The following is an 18,762-nucleotide window of genomic DNA, read 5'->3' on the forward strand; positions in this document are numbered from 1 at the left end:
AATTGAGGAAACAGTAGTTAAATCTAGTTTAGAATTAATTTAATCCTACAACAAATAATGGTTTCCTAGTGACATAATGATTGGTGTATACTCAGTGTGGGGCATATAAGGAGGAGCTGTCAGGGCCAGGAGGACAAGCCCACTAAAGGACAAGCCCACTTGAAGCTCATTCAAAGGGAGCAAGAGGCAAAAGCTGGCAGAGCCAAAGGACTAGTGGCAGGAGCTCTCGGAACCAAGGAGAGAGGTAGGCCTCTATTAAAGCTAGGAGACAAGACTTGGAAAAAGAAAATTAAGGATTTGGACTTTAGCTCCTGACTTCATTTGAGATGATTATTGAACTGAAAAGAAACCTGCTCCCAGAGAACATTATATTTTAGAGAAGAATATTACAGGTAGTATCCCCCCTATTATTTTCAAATAGTTTTTATAGTCTAGGAATTAATTGTTCTTTAAATGCTTGGTAGAATTCACTTGTAAATCCATCTGGCTCTGAAAGTTTTTCCTTAGTCACTTCATTATAGCGTATTCATTTTTTTTTCTAATGGGGTTATTTTCTCTTCTGTTAATATGGGAATTTTTTTTGTAAATATTCATTCATTTCAATTAAATTGTCAGACTCAATGGCATAAAAATGGGTAAAATAGCTCCTAATTATTGTTTTAATTTCTGCTTCATTGGTTGTTGAATTGGTGGTCATTTGTTTTCTATTTTTTTTTAAATCAAATTAATCAAAGGTTAAACTTTTTTATTGCTGTTTAAATAATTAAACTAGCTCTTACTTTTACTTCTAAATTCAATAGTTACTTTAAATTTGATTAATCTCTTTTGATTTTCAGAATTTCAAGTTTGTAAATGGAGATTTTAAAATTTTTTCCTAGCTTTTCTTTTTTAACTTGCATGCCCACTTTTTTGAACTCCTACTTCGCTATTTTACTGATGTCATCATTAAGTGTGAAGTCTGGGTTAGCTCCCTGGAGGCCCCAGAATCAGCCAGAGTGAGGATAAGCAAAAGCCCTTGATCTTTAGGGGGAGAAGTGAAGAGGATGGACAAAACTGCCACAAGCTCTCCACAACCTCCCTTCTCTTTGTCCACCTCCAAAGTGATTCTGTCTCCTCTCACTCCCTTCCCATCCCTCCTTACAATTCTCTTAACCCCAAGCATTGAGTTAGCATTAACTGTGAAAAGAGAAATTCCAAACATGCTAATAGTTATTATCCAATAACTCTATTATTGGCAATTACCTTAAGTGCTTAGTTGTCTGATTCAAGTGCACATATTCAGAGTTTCAGCCCTTTACAATTAAGATATATAAAATTGCCTCTAACAACTGTTTTGGCTGTATGTTTTCTCATTATTATACTCTTGAATGAAATTATTGATTTTTTCTATGATTTATAGATCAACTCACTCATTCTTTAGAATTAGATTTTTAGTTTCCAAATAGTTTTTGATCTACTTTCCATAACTCTATTATATATAATTTTTATTGCATCACTTTCTGAAAATGATGACTTTAACAAAGGTTTTTAGTGCCCTACAATATACTCAGTTTTTGTAGAGGGGCCTTGTACTGAGAATCTTTCTCCCCATTTACTTTTCTCCAGAGGTCTATCACATCTAACTTTTCTAAGATTCTATTAACCCACTTCTTTGTTATTTATTTTGTGGTTGTATTTATTTAGTTCTGAATGGGGAGGTTGAGGTCCACTGCTTGTATAGTTTTGCCGTCTATTTCTTCCTATAACTCATTTAATTTTGCCTTTAAGAAATCGGATGTTATATCATTTGCTGCATACATGGTGGTGTTTCTTCCCTTATCTCATTTAAATAGGCTGATTTTTCTTTTGCTTTAAGATCAGGATTGCTATTTCTACTTTTCTTTACTTTATGTAAAAAATAATATTTTCTACATTAACCGTTTCCCTTTATTCTGTGTGTTTCTCTTTGCTTGGTGTTGTAAACACCATGATTGTAGGATTCTGGTTTTTAATGCTCTCTCTTATTTATTTCCATTTTAGGGGAAGGTCATTCCATTCACATTCACACTTATGATTATTAACGTTAAATGCATATTATTATGCATTTGACACAATTCCATTGTCTCTGTATTCATACTTTTTTCTTTTTTTCTCTGTCCCTCCTCATTAGTGCTTCCCTTTTTAACCACCACCTCCCTCAGTCTTCTTTGCCTTCTATAATTCTTCTTTCATTTCTTTCTTCTTTCCTTTCATACTTCTGCCTTCCCTTCTATCCACTTCTCCTCTTACTTTCCCCTTTCTGCTCTTCTTTTTCCATAGGGTAAAATAAATTTCTGCAGCCATTTGAATATATATGTTATTTCCTTTTTGGCAAATCCTATGAGATTAAGGTTTAAATAATGTTCATACCCCTCCCTTCTTTCCTTCTACTGTAATATGTCTTTTGTGCATCTTCATGTCATAAAATTTACCCTGCTACCTCCACATTTCCTCTTCTCCCAGTGCAATCCTGTTTTTATCCCTTAATTTCTATTTTTATTTTTATATCATCACATCAATGTCAGCTTTTATACACACCTATGCTCTCTGTCTATATATGCCCCCTTATGATTGTCTTAATTAGTCAACATAAAGTTTTCAAGGGTTACATTTTCCCATGGAGGGATATAAACAGTTTAACCTTTGAAAGGCATGTGTTTTTTTTTCTATTTACTTTTTTATGCTTCTCTTATATTTTATATTTGCAGATTGAATTTTCTGTTCAACTCTTCTCTTTTCACTAGAAATGATTGAAAGCCCCTTATTTTATTGAATATCCAATTTTTCCCCTTAGAGACTATGCTGAGTTTTGCTGTGTAGTTGATTCTTAGATAATCTAAACTCATTTGCCTTTTGGAATATCATATTCCAGGCCCTCTAATCCTTTAATGTGGAAACTGCTAAGTCTTGGGTAAGCCCCATTATGTCTCCTCAATACATGATTTTTTTTTTTTCATTCTGGATGATTTCAATATTTTCTCATTCACCTGATAATTCTAGAATTTAGCTATAATATTCCTAGGAGTTTTCATTTTGGAATCTTTTTCAGGAAGTAATCAGTGAATTCTTTCAATGACTAATTTATCCTTTGGTTCCAGGATATCAGGGAAGTTTTCCTTCATAATTTTCTGAAAGATGCCTCCAGACTCTTTTTCTGATAATAGATTTCAGGTAGTCTAATCATTCTTAAATTTTTCTCCTTCATCTGTTTTCCATGGAATTGTATTTTGTATCTTCTAATTTTTTTCACTTTTTGTTTGATAGATTCTTTATGTCTCGTAGTTATTAACTTCCATTTGCCAAATTCTAATTTTTAAGGAATGATTTTCTTTAGTTAGCTTTTATATTTCCTTTACCATTTGGCTAATTTTAGTTTTTAAGGAGTTTTTTCTTCAATGGATTTTTTCCTATTTGGCTAAATGTATTTTTGTGATGCTGTTTTCTTCAGTCTTTTTTTGTCTTTTCCCCATTTTTCTTGTACCTCTTTTATTTAAATCTTAAAATCCTTTCTGGACTCTTCCAAGATGGGTTTTTGGCCTTGAGATCTATTCATATTCCCATTTGAAGTTTCACGTGTAGGCATTTTGTCCTCTTTTGGCTTGGTTATTATCTTTCTTACAGTGATTTCTTGCTCATTTTTTTGGCCTATTTCATGGCTTTTTTCCTGGGTACAGGGACCGCCGACACAAATTTGGTAACTGCCTTTGAACACTGGGTCTTCAGATGCTTGTTAGCTTTCTCACTGGCAGCCTAATCTAACTAGGCCTACTGTTACCTGGTTTACAGAGCTGGAAAGGATTGGATGATACACCATTGGCCTGTTGTCCCTCTAGTCTATTGAGGCAAGACTGAGAGGTTTCAGTTGCTGATCTGTGTTGTTGATCCTGCCACTGGTTTGGCCCAAACAGCATCTGAATTGGGCCATGCTCCCTTTTTATCCAAATAAGCAAACCTGTCCTAAAGTCCTTCTAAGTTATTTTAAGCTGGAAAATGTTTTCATTCTTTTGAAAGTTTGGTTGCTTCAGAATTTGTATAGTGGTTTGATTTAACATAGTTTCTGAGGGAAACTTGGGTAATCTTAGGCAACTTCCTGGCTTATTTTCAATACCTTTCCTAGAGCCAAGAAATTTTTTAGCTATTCTAGAATTCAGATAGGTATTGTGCAAGAAAAGCGACTAAACTGTTCATTCACTTTCTTTAGCAACTGTGCTATAGTGCATATAACTCAAGATAGCTCTCTTGGTACAAAATAACTGGAAAAAAAGGGATTGTCTGAAAATGTTGTTTTAAAAAATTTTGTTACATGAATATAATATTGTTAAACATTTCAGAATGATAAGGAATGAGAAACATGAGAAATTCAGAGAAAGAGAGAGATATGTATCTTTTGAAACATAATAAAATTATTCAAAACAAGACAACAATGGACACAATATCTGCAACAACTCATATGTTAAAATAAATCAAAGGAAGTCTAATTCTTCATACTAGAGAAACCAGTTGTGATTCCATAGAAGAAATATTGAAATAATATATCCTTCCTTTTGGCTTATAGGTAATGATTAAGACAGAATATTGTATGTATTTCCTGGGACCATTTCTGAGTCAGATGTTTTGGGCTTGTTTTTTTTTTTTAATTAGTAATCTTCACTTATTGTAAGAAATGATTGGATTTTAACATGGTGGTAAATTAATTACTCAGCATAAAGAAAAAAAACAAATTTCACTAAATATTGTCTCAATGTGGTAATCCTTGAAATTCGATAGTTTGAAAAAATTAACACTGGATTAGATCTTCTAGGAGTGTAAAAAAATGAATTCAACAGTTTGAAAAAATGATCACTGGATTAAACCTTCTAGAAGTGAATAAAATGAATCAACCATAATTAACATTTCTTATCTCTTTATGAAAGATCTGTTTTTTCCTTATAAATTGAATTATATATTTTTTAAAGAAAGTGTACTTTGGACTTTGCACAAGTTGTTTCCTCTTCAAGCTTTATTTCCTCTTATTCTTCCCTATAGCATGTATTCCACTGTCCAGTGTTGACATGCCAATTAAAAGAATGATTCCATATTGTTACCATTGGGCTAATAGGTCATACTCATAATTTAGAAGCATTTTCAGTTAATCTTCCTAATTTCCCATTTATTTTGTAGTTATTTATAGACAGTTAAATCCAGTATGTTAATATTCCTTATCTTATATTTCATCTCTCACAGAACTCCCTCTTCTCTCTCATTTTGCATGTTGAGATTATTTGGACTAAGCAAAAGATCATTCCATAATGCTCAATTTAAAGCCAATTTAATGAGGCCTTCCAGTTTTGAACACCATCGGGAGATTGGTATCCCATCTGGTTAAGTGGAAACCAAAATAACTTCAATCATGAGGACATCTGTTTTGAGAAATCAAAGCTTCATGAATCCTAAATTGTTCTTTCTGTAACATTCAATATATAATTCTTTGTACTTTACTTCTTCCTTATACTCATATTCTATTGGTTGTAAATGCAAGATGAATTCCTTTATCTAATTAATTAAATTAAAAACTTTGATAGACTTTAATGTTCAATGTAAAAAATGATAACAAAGATGAAATAATATTATATCATTGTCAATTTTCATTTTTGTCAAGATATCTATCCTAATTGCTGGATTTTTTAAAAGATACTTTTAAAAGCAGAGCTAGCTGCTAGGATATAATTTTTATATTTTATACACACAAATATATATGGAATACGCATTTGTCCACTTATTCATGAAGGCTTTATTAAGTTCTCAAAGTATTGCTCTTAGTACTAAACTTATGGGCCCTTGCAATTTTTTTCTTTTTATTTTTTTAATGCTTTCACAGAAATGTTTAGGAGTTAGAAATGTACAGATTTCTTCTCTGCTGCTGTCATCACATTGGTACAGATGCTCTTGACCACCTGCCTACACTATTATGATATCCTTTTCCCCAGTCTTCTCATGTCACCCTCAACCTAAACTAAATTCAAACTCTTTGAGGAAGCATAGTGAAGTGAAACTAATGATGGATTTTGAAGGAGAGGACATGGGTTTTGTTATTAGCTTTGTAATTTGCTACTTATGTGATTTCGTCAAGTATGAACTTACTTTTCTCATCTGTAAAATAAAAGACTCAAAGAATCACTGAGTATCTTCCTATCTCTAAATCTGTGATTTTATGACCTCAATACTCAATGCTAGATATTATCCAATACCCATAAGGAATATAGTGAAGGACAAGAAAATGATAGAAAAAAAGGATGCTACACAATTAAAATAGGCAAAACAAAATTCCCATGCATATTGCATATAAGAGATAAGTCTTTGATTGATGCTCATTTGATGTTACCACTATTCACATAATTGTGAATATATGTATACACACATACACATTATGACTATATGACTATAAGAAACAACATGCTTCATAGAAACAATAGAGAGAAAGCCCAGTGGAAGAAACATTATAACATAATCAGAAGACATCCAGAGACCTCTATGTTTTAGGTACATGTTGTCATTCTACCCTAGTTCCACATCTCATCTGGTTTTACATCTTTCCCATATTTGTCTCTCCATGTTTGTTTTTTGGTAATAACCTCTTTCTCCAAAGGTGGTATATGACAATCTATGTTCAATCTACATTTCAAGCCTCATCATAGAGACATTCCTTTTTCACACTCCACAATCCAATAAAATAATCATCTTTGCTGTTGCTCAAACATGTCATTTCATCTCCGAACTCTTATGTCTTTGTCTGGCATGCATTTCCCTTTGACCTCCAAGTTTGAGTTCCTTGTTATTTTTAAGTCAGTTTTGACATCTCTTTTTGAAAGCATTTTTATTTATTTAATTTTTAATATATGGAATAAAACAAGTATTTGCACAACACAATGTACTAAAAAGTTGATTGCTCATAAAACTACAAATCTATTACATACAATTTACCATTCCTTTTAAATATATAATAAAAATATTGTGTGAAATCCTCTCCCTTTTTTAAACCCTCCCTCTCCCTGGTCTAGAGATGGTTATTATTAGACACAAATGTGCATCTGAAAATTCATTCTAACCATAACTTTTTTTTTCCTCTGGATGAAGAGGATATCTTCCTTCATAGATTCTTTTAATTAATTTCAGTATTAATACTGAATACTCAATACTCAAAAGAGCAAATTTGCTCAAAGTTATTCTTGAAACACTGCTGTTACTGAGTACAACATTCTCTCAGTTCTACTCACTTCAATGTTCATTATTTCATACAAGTCTATCTATTTTTTTCCTAAGATCATGGAATCCATCATTTAGTTTTATATATTATCCAGTTATCTTATTTTAATTTCTACATAATAATGTTTTTCACCAGTTACATGCTAAGAAAAATTTTTACATTAATTTTTTACAAGATTTTGAGGTTCAAATGTCTCTGCTTTCCCTTCCACTTTTCTCTTCTGAAGATGGTAGGCAACTTGCTATAGCTTGTATAAGTGCTATCTTGTAAAACATATTTTCATATTGCTCAGAGGTATAAAAGTAGAAACAGATCAAAAGGAAAAATATGAAAAAGAATGAAGTGAAAAACTATGTTTTAATCTGTAGTTAAGTCCATCAGTTCTTTTTGTTTTTATTTTGTTTTTAATCTAGATATCGATAGTGTTTTTCTTCCTAAATTCTTTCACCTTGTTTTGGATAATTGTGTTGTTGAGGAGAGTTGAGTCAGTCATGATTGTTCATTGTGCATTGTTGCTGATTTTGTGTGTGATGGTTTTCTGGTTCTGCTCATTTCACTTTGTAAGAGTTTGTACAAGTCTTTATTTTTTTCTGAATTCTGCCTATCCATTATTTCTTATAGCACAGTGATAATTACATTACATTCATTTACTACAACTAGTTTGGCATTCCCCCAGTTAATGGGTATCCCCTCAATTTCCAATATTTCTCCACCATGAAAAGGGCTGCTATAAATATTTTTACATGTGTAGGAACTTTTCCATTTTTTGTATAATCTCTTTGGGATAAAGACCCATGAGTGGTATTGTTGGATAAAAGGGTAGGTAAGGTTTTATAATCATTTGGGCATAGTTTTAAATTGCTCTCCAGAATGGTTGGATCCATTCACAAATCAATCAGCATCTTTATAAATAAACCTAATAGGGATATTTTCTGTGTCAGAGGTTATAGGCAGTTTAATAATTTGGGGAATAATTTTAGATTGTTTTCTTAAAATGTATTGTTTATTTCGTTGTAAGTATTCCATTGCATACTCATCATTATCTTCATCCACATAATTATCTTTTTTATAATACATTAAATTTTATAAAGAGTTCCATTACAATATCGCCTATGCCTTTACATTCAACTAATAGAAAACTTCTAGTTTGCCTCTACTTGACTAATAATAGTAGATCATCCATGGGAGCATCTGACCTTTGATTTTAGAAGGACCAAGACTAGTAGATTGACTTATATCTGGCATAACTTCTCTGGAGCAACTTATTTATGAAAAATAATAGGTCCCTAAGTGCTAAAGTTTAATATCATGTGTGAATAAAAACATTTGGAGGATTTCACCATCTAGATGAAATCCTTTTATATTATGTCTATTTGGGGCATGTTCTATGATTTTATTTAAACACATCTCATAACTTTTAGCTTCACTGAAGAAAATTATCTCTTTGGTTACATCTGTACTTGAATTTTATATGATTTATATATATATATATACATATATATATGATTCCTTGTTGAAGTATAACTTTCAAAGCTGGATTTTGTTTTATTGAGTCAAATAGTTTTTTTTAATTAAAAAATATAGATCCTGGGAACTCATATTTTCTCTATTTCTTTAAAATATGTGATTATGAACATGAAGTCTCTTGAAGAAAATTACTCATATGAAATAATTTGCCATCTGTCTTCCCATGATGAAGTATACCCTTATTATGCACATGAACAATTGTCTTACACATTTTATAATGTTGAAAAAATAAAAAAATATGTCAATATTTTCTGTTTTCTTAGATCACTTTTAAAACAATTTTTCATCTGTAATTTTTTATATTTTTAGAAATTTTTTCTCTTATAAATATTGCAAATGAGCCCCTAAATTTTAGTCATTAAATTATATTTCCTCAGGGAAAATTCAATCATTCTTGACCTCATTATCTTCCAGTGAAATAATATATCTAAAACACTTTGTAAACCTTAAAGTTCTATTAAAATCTCAGGTATCTTTAGCAGCATCAATACTATTATCAGCATAATTATTACTGTTGGCCATCTTATCAAATAGGTGTTCAAGGACAACTAGCACTTCTTATATGAGGGCTTATTGAGTGAACCCTTTTCATCCATTTTTGGTATGTAGCTGACTTTATCTCTCAATATTCATTTGTTATTTTAAGAAGCTGTAGTATGCTTGGTGGACATATCCCTTAAATGCCTCAGTAAATGGGCTAAACCAAATGAGGGTAACTGATGGGTTTCAAACCTACTGGTGAGTTAAGATGCTATCTACCCAAAGCATGTAAAAACTTCCCCTCATCAAATGTGCAGATGAGAACAAATTGCCTTATGTTCATGAAAGCAACTGGAGAAGGAGGTGGGAAGCAGTTAGAGCTTGGTCAGATATTGAAGACACCACTGAAGCCATCCCAGGCCATTGCCAATAATTCTGACTTTTATCTTGCCACTGAAGTTCAATGACTGGAATACTGAGGCTAACAACTTTGTATAATCCTCTCTTAAATTCAATTCATCTATGATTCAAGACATCACTCTTGTAATGGTCCACATCGAAAATGAAGGACAAACAATAAGAAATGCTATTCCCACTTCTTACAGTATACCAGGCCTTCAGTTAGTAAAGTCTAAATGTGGTGGCTTCATTATCATTCAAAATATAAATACAATTATATCTGTTCCATTAAATGTGTATTTGATAACCACCTCTAAAGATAATCTGCTTTATACCTCTTCAGATTTATTTACTTGTGAATACATTTATACAGTTGAATTGTATTATACAATTATACAAATTGAATACAATTATGGATTTCAATATAGTTTATACTATATATTCTGCTCTGCCATTGTTTCCTAATTGAGTTTGCATCCTAAATTTGTATTGTCTTTGGCTGCTATGGGATCCTGTGTCTCCCTATTGTGTTGACTATTTTTCAATGATTTAGCTTAATAAATGTTGATTAAAAACATTCAAGTGTGCTAAAAGTTAGCAGCTATTTAAATCATTCTGAACTGAAGAACCTGTAATTTTATACAATAAATTTTCATCTTTATAATTCTGGCATTAATGTTTATTGACACATTTTGTTTTTATATAGCATTCATTTTTGAATATATCATTTGGTCCTCTCCAATCTCTTAAGCTTTGTTTCATAATTGAAAATTTAAAAGCAAAACAAGAAATAATCAATGAAATCAACCAGCATCTTAACTTCCTCTGATAAGATATGTAACATTCCTAAATCACAGTTCCCCAATTCTCAAAAAGAAAAGAGAGGAGTCATTCTTGTATTTGGAAACAACTGTGCTCATTTTAATTAGTGTTCACATTAATTATATTGGTCATTTTATTTATCTTGTTGTATTAATTGCACATATTATTATCTTGATTTTGCTGATTTCCCACATCATGTTCTATAAATATTCCTGTGCTTCTCTGCATTTTTCATATTGAGAATTTTTATACCACTCTAATGTCTAATGAATGTAAAACTGTTGGAATCTTTACAAACTCTAACGACTTAATAGTTTGTAAAGATTCCAACAGTTTTAGTCGTTAGAGTTAATAGAGAAAATAATTAACTAATTTAGCATGAATCAGAGATATTATGGGCCTGAAGAAACAAGGTACTAAGTGGAACTGAGAAACAATGTTTGTGTTCACACCTTTACTCTTTGGAGTTCACAAGTATGGGAGATTCACAAAGTTAACTTTGTAACTTTGTGAATTCACACCTCCCTTAATCCCTTCCTCGGAGGGGAGGAGTAAACCTTTGGGAGATGATATATAAGAAGTGGACTCAATCGAGAGTTCAGCTGAAAAGATTGAGAGGGGTGCATCAAGTCAATTCAGGAGAAGCCCTCTCTCAGAGCTGCAACCAGATTCACTTCATCTGACCTGGATGTGCAGTGGATGAATTGTCAGACCTGAAGTCAGAAAGACTCATTTTACTGAGTTCAAATCAGATACTTAGTAGCTATGTAACTTTTCATCTGTAAAAATGAACCAGACAAGGAGATAGCAAATCACTTCAATGTCTTTACCAAGAAAACCCCAAATGGAATCAGTAAGACTCAGGCACTGAAAAACAAGAACCATTGCTAGTCATTTTCTGTCCACTAAATATCCAGTTTTGTTCAATACTTACGATGCCTAGCATCTTCTGACTCTTTCATTTTAGGAAACATTCATTATTCAAATATTTGATGTTTCAGAGTAGTCTAATGATCTTTGTCTTTTCCTAATTTTTATTTTCTAATAGCTTTCACAACCATTGTTTTAACTTTAAGCATTTATTAAAATGCCTTATATGTGTCAGACATTGTACCAAACAGTTTATAAATGAGTTTTTCCTCACAGAGCTGGTCAATTGAGATTATGTTTAGACTCAAGTTTCCTTGACTCCTTGCTCCACTTAGCCAGTAATAAAGACTGCATTACAGCCATCAAATAACTAAATCATGAGCACTGATTTAGTTGGACAGATCTGTCAGATTCTTCGAGAACACAGAATAGTGATAATCAATGTAGATTTCATAATACAGCATTTAAAAATACATTTAAATCAAAATGTATAAAATCCTCAAAAATAAGTTGTGTGTTCCCATTTTCTAGATAACCTGAGATCTTTTATGTAGAAGAAGATCACAATTAGTGCTCTTCTTTTATAACATTTTGTTTTTACTTTTGGATATTTTTTCTTCATTCTTCAGCTCTTGTGACCAATTAAGACCCTTAACGTGGTGTAGTAATGTAGATATTCTTTTTCCTTTATGGTTCCTAAATTTAGTCTTTAAATAACCAAATCAATTAACAAATTGACTCAGTAACAACTAATACACCTGATGATAGATACTCATATGTCTGAGTAGGGAACAATGATGTTAATAGACAAAAATACCCAGAATGGAGGGCTTGCAGAAAAATAGAGGAAAAAATATATTGGGGAGGGATTGTGACAAACAAAGAGGTTGGCATCATAAACCACAACTGGATTAGGTGATTTTAAAATTTTATATTTTAGCAAGGATCTGGCAAGAGTACTCATGAATAACTTGCTCAAAATCACTGGCAACACATTGGAAAGATTTGCCACTTAATATTGTTCTTTCCCAGGACTCAGCAATAGTCACATTGGCTAGAATAGAGGCAATCTTCCCCAAAAGAGAGTACCTCAAAAAACCTCAAATATATGGACCTCCTTTGCTTCCAAACCTCTTTTATAAGAAATGAGGTCATATCCTTCAAATTAGAAATCTTTTGCCTGCTGAGTCCCACTGAATCTACTAATTAATTTCATGTCATTCTTTTGGTCAAGTCTTTCTCCTCATAATGTTCCTTATAAGCACTTATTTTCATCATATAATATCATGATGCAGTGTACTAAGGCAGGAAAATAAGTTGAGTCCTAAAATCATAGATCATAGATTTGAAATTGGATGAGACCTTAAAGAGAGGTTATCTAGTCCAAGTACCTCAATGTATAATTTAGAAAAAATAAAAGAAGATGCACAGGGAAGGTAAGTGATTTATCTAGGACCACATGGCTACTAATTATAATTTTAATCCAAGTCTTTATTATTTTATGTCTAATATTTTCTTCACTAATCCACATTGCATTGCATTGCATCCCCACAAGGGACTTAATTTCAAATACCTCTTCTGACAATTTATTTCTGATTAATCTATCTCCCAGAGCATCCATTTGTTCATCTAAAATATGGAGTTACACTAGATGACCTTTGAAGTCTCTTACAACTCTAGATTTATGAGCCTATGACCATAAATGACAGAGTCTAAGCTCTTTCCCTGAGAATAAAGTACCAGAGGACATCCGGCCAAGATGGTGGCAAGGAGGCACACAGCTGTGTAAGCTCCACATTTTCTCTCAGAATCCATCTCATTACAAGCCTCTGAATTAATCCCTGACTGAAAAAAAAAAATCCACAAATAGTTATCAAGAGAAGACATCCTTGAGATTTGCCAGGAAAGGTCTGTTTTTTCTCGAGGGCGGGACAGTTTTAGATTGGGCACAGGCTGAGGGCTGCGGCAGCAAGAGCTCGGCAGGCAGCTCACAGCTGAGCAGACCAGAGGGGGTGGGGTGTGATCTCAGCCGTATCTGCTGGGAGAGCTTTGCTACAGCATTGGATACTTTGCCCTGGCAACAAGTCAGTAGCCTAGCAAAGAAGCTAAAAACACCGGGGGTGAAGAATACAACCCCAAACAGCTGGGGTTCCTTGGGACCGGCCACCCCTCCCCCACAGCGTCTCAGCACCCTCTCAGAGTTTCAAAGCGCGGGTGCACTACAGTCCTGCTAGTGCCTCTCTGCTGCCCCCGCAGTCTGTAGAGGAAGCTCGGTAATGCCACCCAGCCCTTCCCCCAAAAAAGCAGATTCCATTTGGGTTTTTTTCCTTTTTTTCTTTGCTAGTTTGTCTCTGATTCTTCTCTGACAAAATGAGCAAAAAGTTGAAAAGGACCTTAACGATTGACAGCTTTTATACAGACAGAGAGCAGACTCTAAACCCTGAGGAGACTAAAAACAGACTGTCCCCAGGTGAATCCCCACAGGAGGAGATCATCTGTTCCTCAGCACAGATGAATCTCATAGAAGAAATTAAAAAGGCTCTCACAAGAGAGCTAGAAGAAAAATGGGAAAAGGAGAGGGAGGCTTGGCAAGAGAGTCTGGAGAAGTCATTCCACTCATTTAAAGACAGAGTGGATAAAGAAAACAAATCCTTGAAAAATAGGATTAGTGAACTGGAAACAGAAAATAGCTCGCTAAAGAATAAAATTGGCAAAATGGAAAAACATTCCATAGAACAAATTGGACAATGGAGAAAAATGTGAAATACCTTCTGGGGAAAACAACAGACCTGGAAAACAGGTCTAGGAGAGACAATCTGAGAATTAATGGACTCCCAGAAAAATACGATGAAAAAAAGAGCCTGGAGACTATTTTCCAGGAAATTATCAAAGAGAACTGCGCAGAAGTCATAGAAACAGGGTAAAATAGACATTGAAAGGATTCATTGATCACCTACTGAAAGGGATCCTAAAATTAAAACACCAAGAAATAGAGTGGCCAAATGCCAGAACCCTCAAACAAAGGAAAAAATAGTCCAAGCGGCTAGAAAAACCCAATTCAAATATAGAGGAGCCACAATTAGGATCACCCAAGATCTAGCAGCATCCACATTAAAAGATCGAAGGGCCTGGAATATGATATTCTGAAAGGCTAAGGAACCCGGTATGCAACCAAAAATAACTTGCCCAGCCAGAATGAGCATCTTTTTCCAGGGAAGAAGATGGTCATTCAATGAAATAAGTGAATTTCACCTATTTTTGGTGAAAAAACCAGAACTTAACAAGAAGTTTGATCTGAAAATATACAACAAGAAAAACCTAAAAAGGTAAAAAGAAATCTTGGGAACTATATTTCTGCTGTAAAGATGTATAAAAAATACATGTATACCTTGTTCTAGAAATTAGAGGTGGAAAAGACATTGTATCAGAAAAAGGGTAAAGTGGGGGTGGGGGTACTATATCTCACAAAGAGGCAAAGGAAACCTATTATATCTGAGAGAAAGAATGGAGGGGGATGAATATAGTGGGTATTTTGCTGCCATAAGAATTGACTTTAAGAGAAAAAAATTTAGACATATTCAATGTATGGTTGAATTCATTGAAAAGTGAGAAGGGAAAAGTGAAAAGGGAAGGAATAAGATAAGCAGAAGGGAATACAGAAACTGTGAGGGAAAGGAGTAAGGTAGGGGGAGGAACTCTAAGGTGGGGAGGAGGGATACTAAAAAGGGAGGGCTGTGAGAAGCAAGTAGTGCTCACAAGTTTAATACTGGGAAGGGGGTTAAGGGGGAAAGAAGGGAGAAAAGCATAAATAGGGGTTAACAAGATGGCAAGTAATACAGAATTGGTAATTTTAACCATAAATATGAACGGGGTAAACTCCTCCATAAAGAGAAAGCGATTAGCAGAATGGATTAAAAGCCAGAATCCTACAATATGTTGTTTACAGGAAACACACCTGAAGCAGGGAGATACATGCAAAATAAAGGTAAAAGGATGGAGCAAAATCTACTATGCTTCAGGTGAAGTAAAAAAAGCAGGGGTAGCCATCCTGATCTCAAATCAAGCAAAAACAAAAATTGATCTAATTAAAAGAGATAAGGAAGGACACTACATCTTGCTAAAGGGTAGCATAAATAATGAAGCAATATCAATATTAAACATATATGCACCAAGTGGTGTAGCATCTAAATTCTTAAAAGAGAAATTAAGAGAGCTGCAAGAAGAAATAGACAGTAAAACTATAATAGTGGGAGATCTCAACCTTGCACTCTCAGAATTAGATAAATCAAACCACAAAATAAATAAGAAAGAAGTCAAAGAGGTAAATAGAATACTAGAAAAGTTTGACCTCTGGAGAAAACGAAATGGAGACAGAAAGGAGTACACTTTCTTTTCAGCAGTTCATGGAACCTATACAAAACTAGACCATATATTGGGACATAAAAACCTCAAACTCAAATGCAGTAAGGCAGAAATAGTAAATGCATCCTTTTCAGACCACGATGCAATAAAAATTACACTCAACAAAAAGCCAGGGGGAAAGTAGACCAAAAAATAATTGGAAACGAAATAATAAACTATTTGAAAAAATAGGGACTGAAGGAGTCCTACCAAACTCTTTTTACAACACAGACATGGTACTGATACCTAAACCAGGTAGGCTGAAAACAGAGAAAGAAAATTATAGACCATCTCCCTAATGAATATTGATGGTAAAATCTTAAATAAAATATTAGCAAAAAGATTACAGAAAACCATTCCTAGGATAATACACTCTGACCAAGTAGGATTTATACCAGGAATGCAGGGCTGGTTCAATATTAGGAAAACTATTAGCATAATTTACTATAACAATAAACAAACTAACAAAAACCATATGATCATCTCAATAGGTGCAGAAAAAGCCTTTGATAAAATCCAACATCCATTCCTAAGAAAAACACTTGAGAGTATAGGAATAAATGGACTTTTTCTTAAAATAGTCAGGAGCATATATTTAAAACCATCAGTAAGCATCATATGCAATGGGGAAAAACTGGAATCTTTCCCGGTAAGATCTGGAGTGAAGCAAGATTGCCCACTGTCACCATTATTATTCAATATTGTATTAGAAACACTAGCCTCGGCAATAAGAGTTGAGAAAGAGATTAAAGGAATCAGAATAGGCAGTAAGGAAACCAAACTATCACGCTTTGCAGATGATATGATGGTATACTTAGAGAACCCTAGAGATTCTATGAAAAAGCTATTAGAAATAATCCATAACTTTAGCAAAGTTGCAGGTTATAAAATAAATCCCCATAAATCCTCAGCATTTTTATACACCACCAACAAAATCCAACAGCAAGTGATACAAAGAGAAATTCCATTCAGAATAACTGTCGACAGCATAAAATATTTGGGAATCTATCTACCAAAGGAAAGTCAGGAATTATATGAGCAAAATTACAAAAAACTTTCCACACAAATAAAGTCAGACTTAAACAATTGGAAAAATATCAAGTGCTCCTGGATAGGTCGAGCGAATATAATAAAGATGACAATACTCCCTAAACTAATCTATTTATTTAGTGCTATACCAATCAGACTTCCAAGAAAATATTTTAATGATCTAGAAAAAATAACAACAAAATTCCCATGGAAGAACAAAAGGTAAAGAATCTCAAAAGAATTAATGAAAAAAAATCAAATGAAGGTGGCCTAGCTGTACCTGATCTAAGACTATATTATAAAGCAGCAGTCACCAAAACCATTTGGTATTGGCTAAGAAATAGATTAGTTGATCAGTGGAACAGGTTAGGTTCACAAGACAGAATAGTCAACTATAGCAATTTAGTCTTTGACAAACCCAAAGATCCTAACCTTTGGGATAAGAATTCATTATTTGAGAAAAACTGCTTGGATAACTGGAAATTAGTATGGCAGAAATTAGGCATGGACCCACACTTAACACCGTATACCAAGATAAGATCAAAATGGGTCCATGATTTAGACATAAAAAGCAAGATTATGAAATTGGAGGAACATAGGATATCTCTCAGACTTGTGGAGGAGGAAGAAATTTGTGATTAAAGACGAACTAGAGACCATTATTGATCACAAAATAGAAAATTTTGATTACATCAAATTAAAAAGTTTCTGTACAAACAAAACTAATGTAAACAAGATTAGAAGGGAAGCAACAAACTGGGAAAACATCTTCACAGTTAAACGTTCTGATAAAGGCGTCATTTCCAAAATATATAGAGAATTGACTCTAATTTATAAGAAAGCAAGCCATTCTCCAATTGATAAATGGTCAAAGGATATGAACAGACAATTTTCAGACGATGAAATTGAAACTATTACCACTCATATGAAAGAGTGTTCCAAATCATCATTAATCAGAGAAATGCAAATTAAGACAACTCTGAGATACCACTACACTCCTGTCAGATTGGCTAAGATGACAGAAAAAAATAATGATGATTTTTGGAGGGGATGCAGGAAAACTGGGACACTGATACATTGTTGGTGGAGCTGTGAACGAATCCAACCATTCTGGAAAGCAATCTGGAGTTATGCCCAAAAAGTTATCAAACTGTGCATACTTTTTGATCCAGCAGTGTTTCTACTGGACTTATACCCCAAGGAGATACTAAAGAACGGAAAGGGACCAATATGTGCCAAAATGTTTGTGGCAGCCCTGTTTGTAGTGGCTAGAAGCTGGAAACTGAGTGGATGCCCATCAATGGGAGAATGGTTGGGTAAATTGTGGTATATGAATGTTATGGAATATTATTGTTCTGTAAGAAATGACCAGGAGAATAAATACAGAGAAGCTTGGAGAGACTTAAATGAACTGATGCTAAGTGAAATGAGCAGAAGCAGGAGATCATTATACACTTCAACAACAATACTATATGAGGATCGATTCTGATGGAAGTGGATTTCTTTGAAAAAGAGACCTAATTCAGTTTCAATTGATCAATGATGGACAGAAGCAGCTACACCCAAAGAAAAAACACTGGGAAATGAATGTAAACTGTTTGCATTTTTGTTTTTCTTCCCGGGTTATTTTTAACTTCTGAATCAAATTCTCCCTGTGCAACAAGAAAACTGTTTGGATCTGCACACATATATTGTACCTAGGATATACTGTAATTTATTTAACATGTATAGTACTGCTTGCCATCTAGGGGAGGGGGTGGAGGGTGGGAGGGAAAAATCGGAACAGAAGTGAGTGCAAGGGATAATGTTGTAAAAAAATTACCCTGGCATGGATTCTGTCAATAAAAATTACTATAATTAAAAAAAAGAGAGAGAGAATAAAGTACCAGAATAGAACCTCAGTCTGTTGTCTGATTCTCTGAGTAACTTCAAAACCATGAAGGAATGTTTTCTCAAATACTGAAAATAAGAGA

This window comes from Sarcophilus harrisii, chromosome 6 (assembly GCF_902635505.1).
Source record: "Sarcophilus harrisii chromosome 6, mSarHar1.11, whole genome shotgun sequence".
Taxonomy (NCBI): Eukaryota; Metazoa; Chordata; class Mammalia; order Dasyuromorphia; family Dasyuridae; genus Sarcophilus; species Sarcophilus harrisii.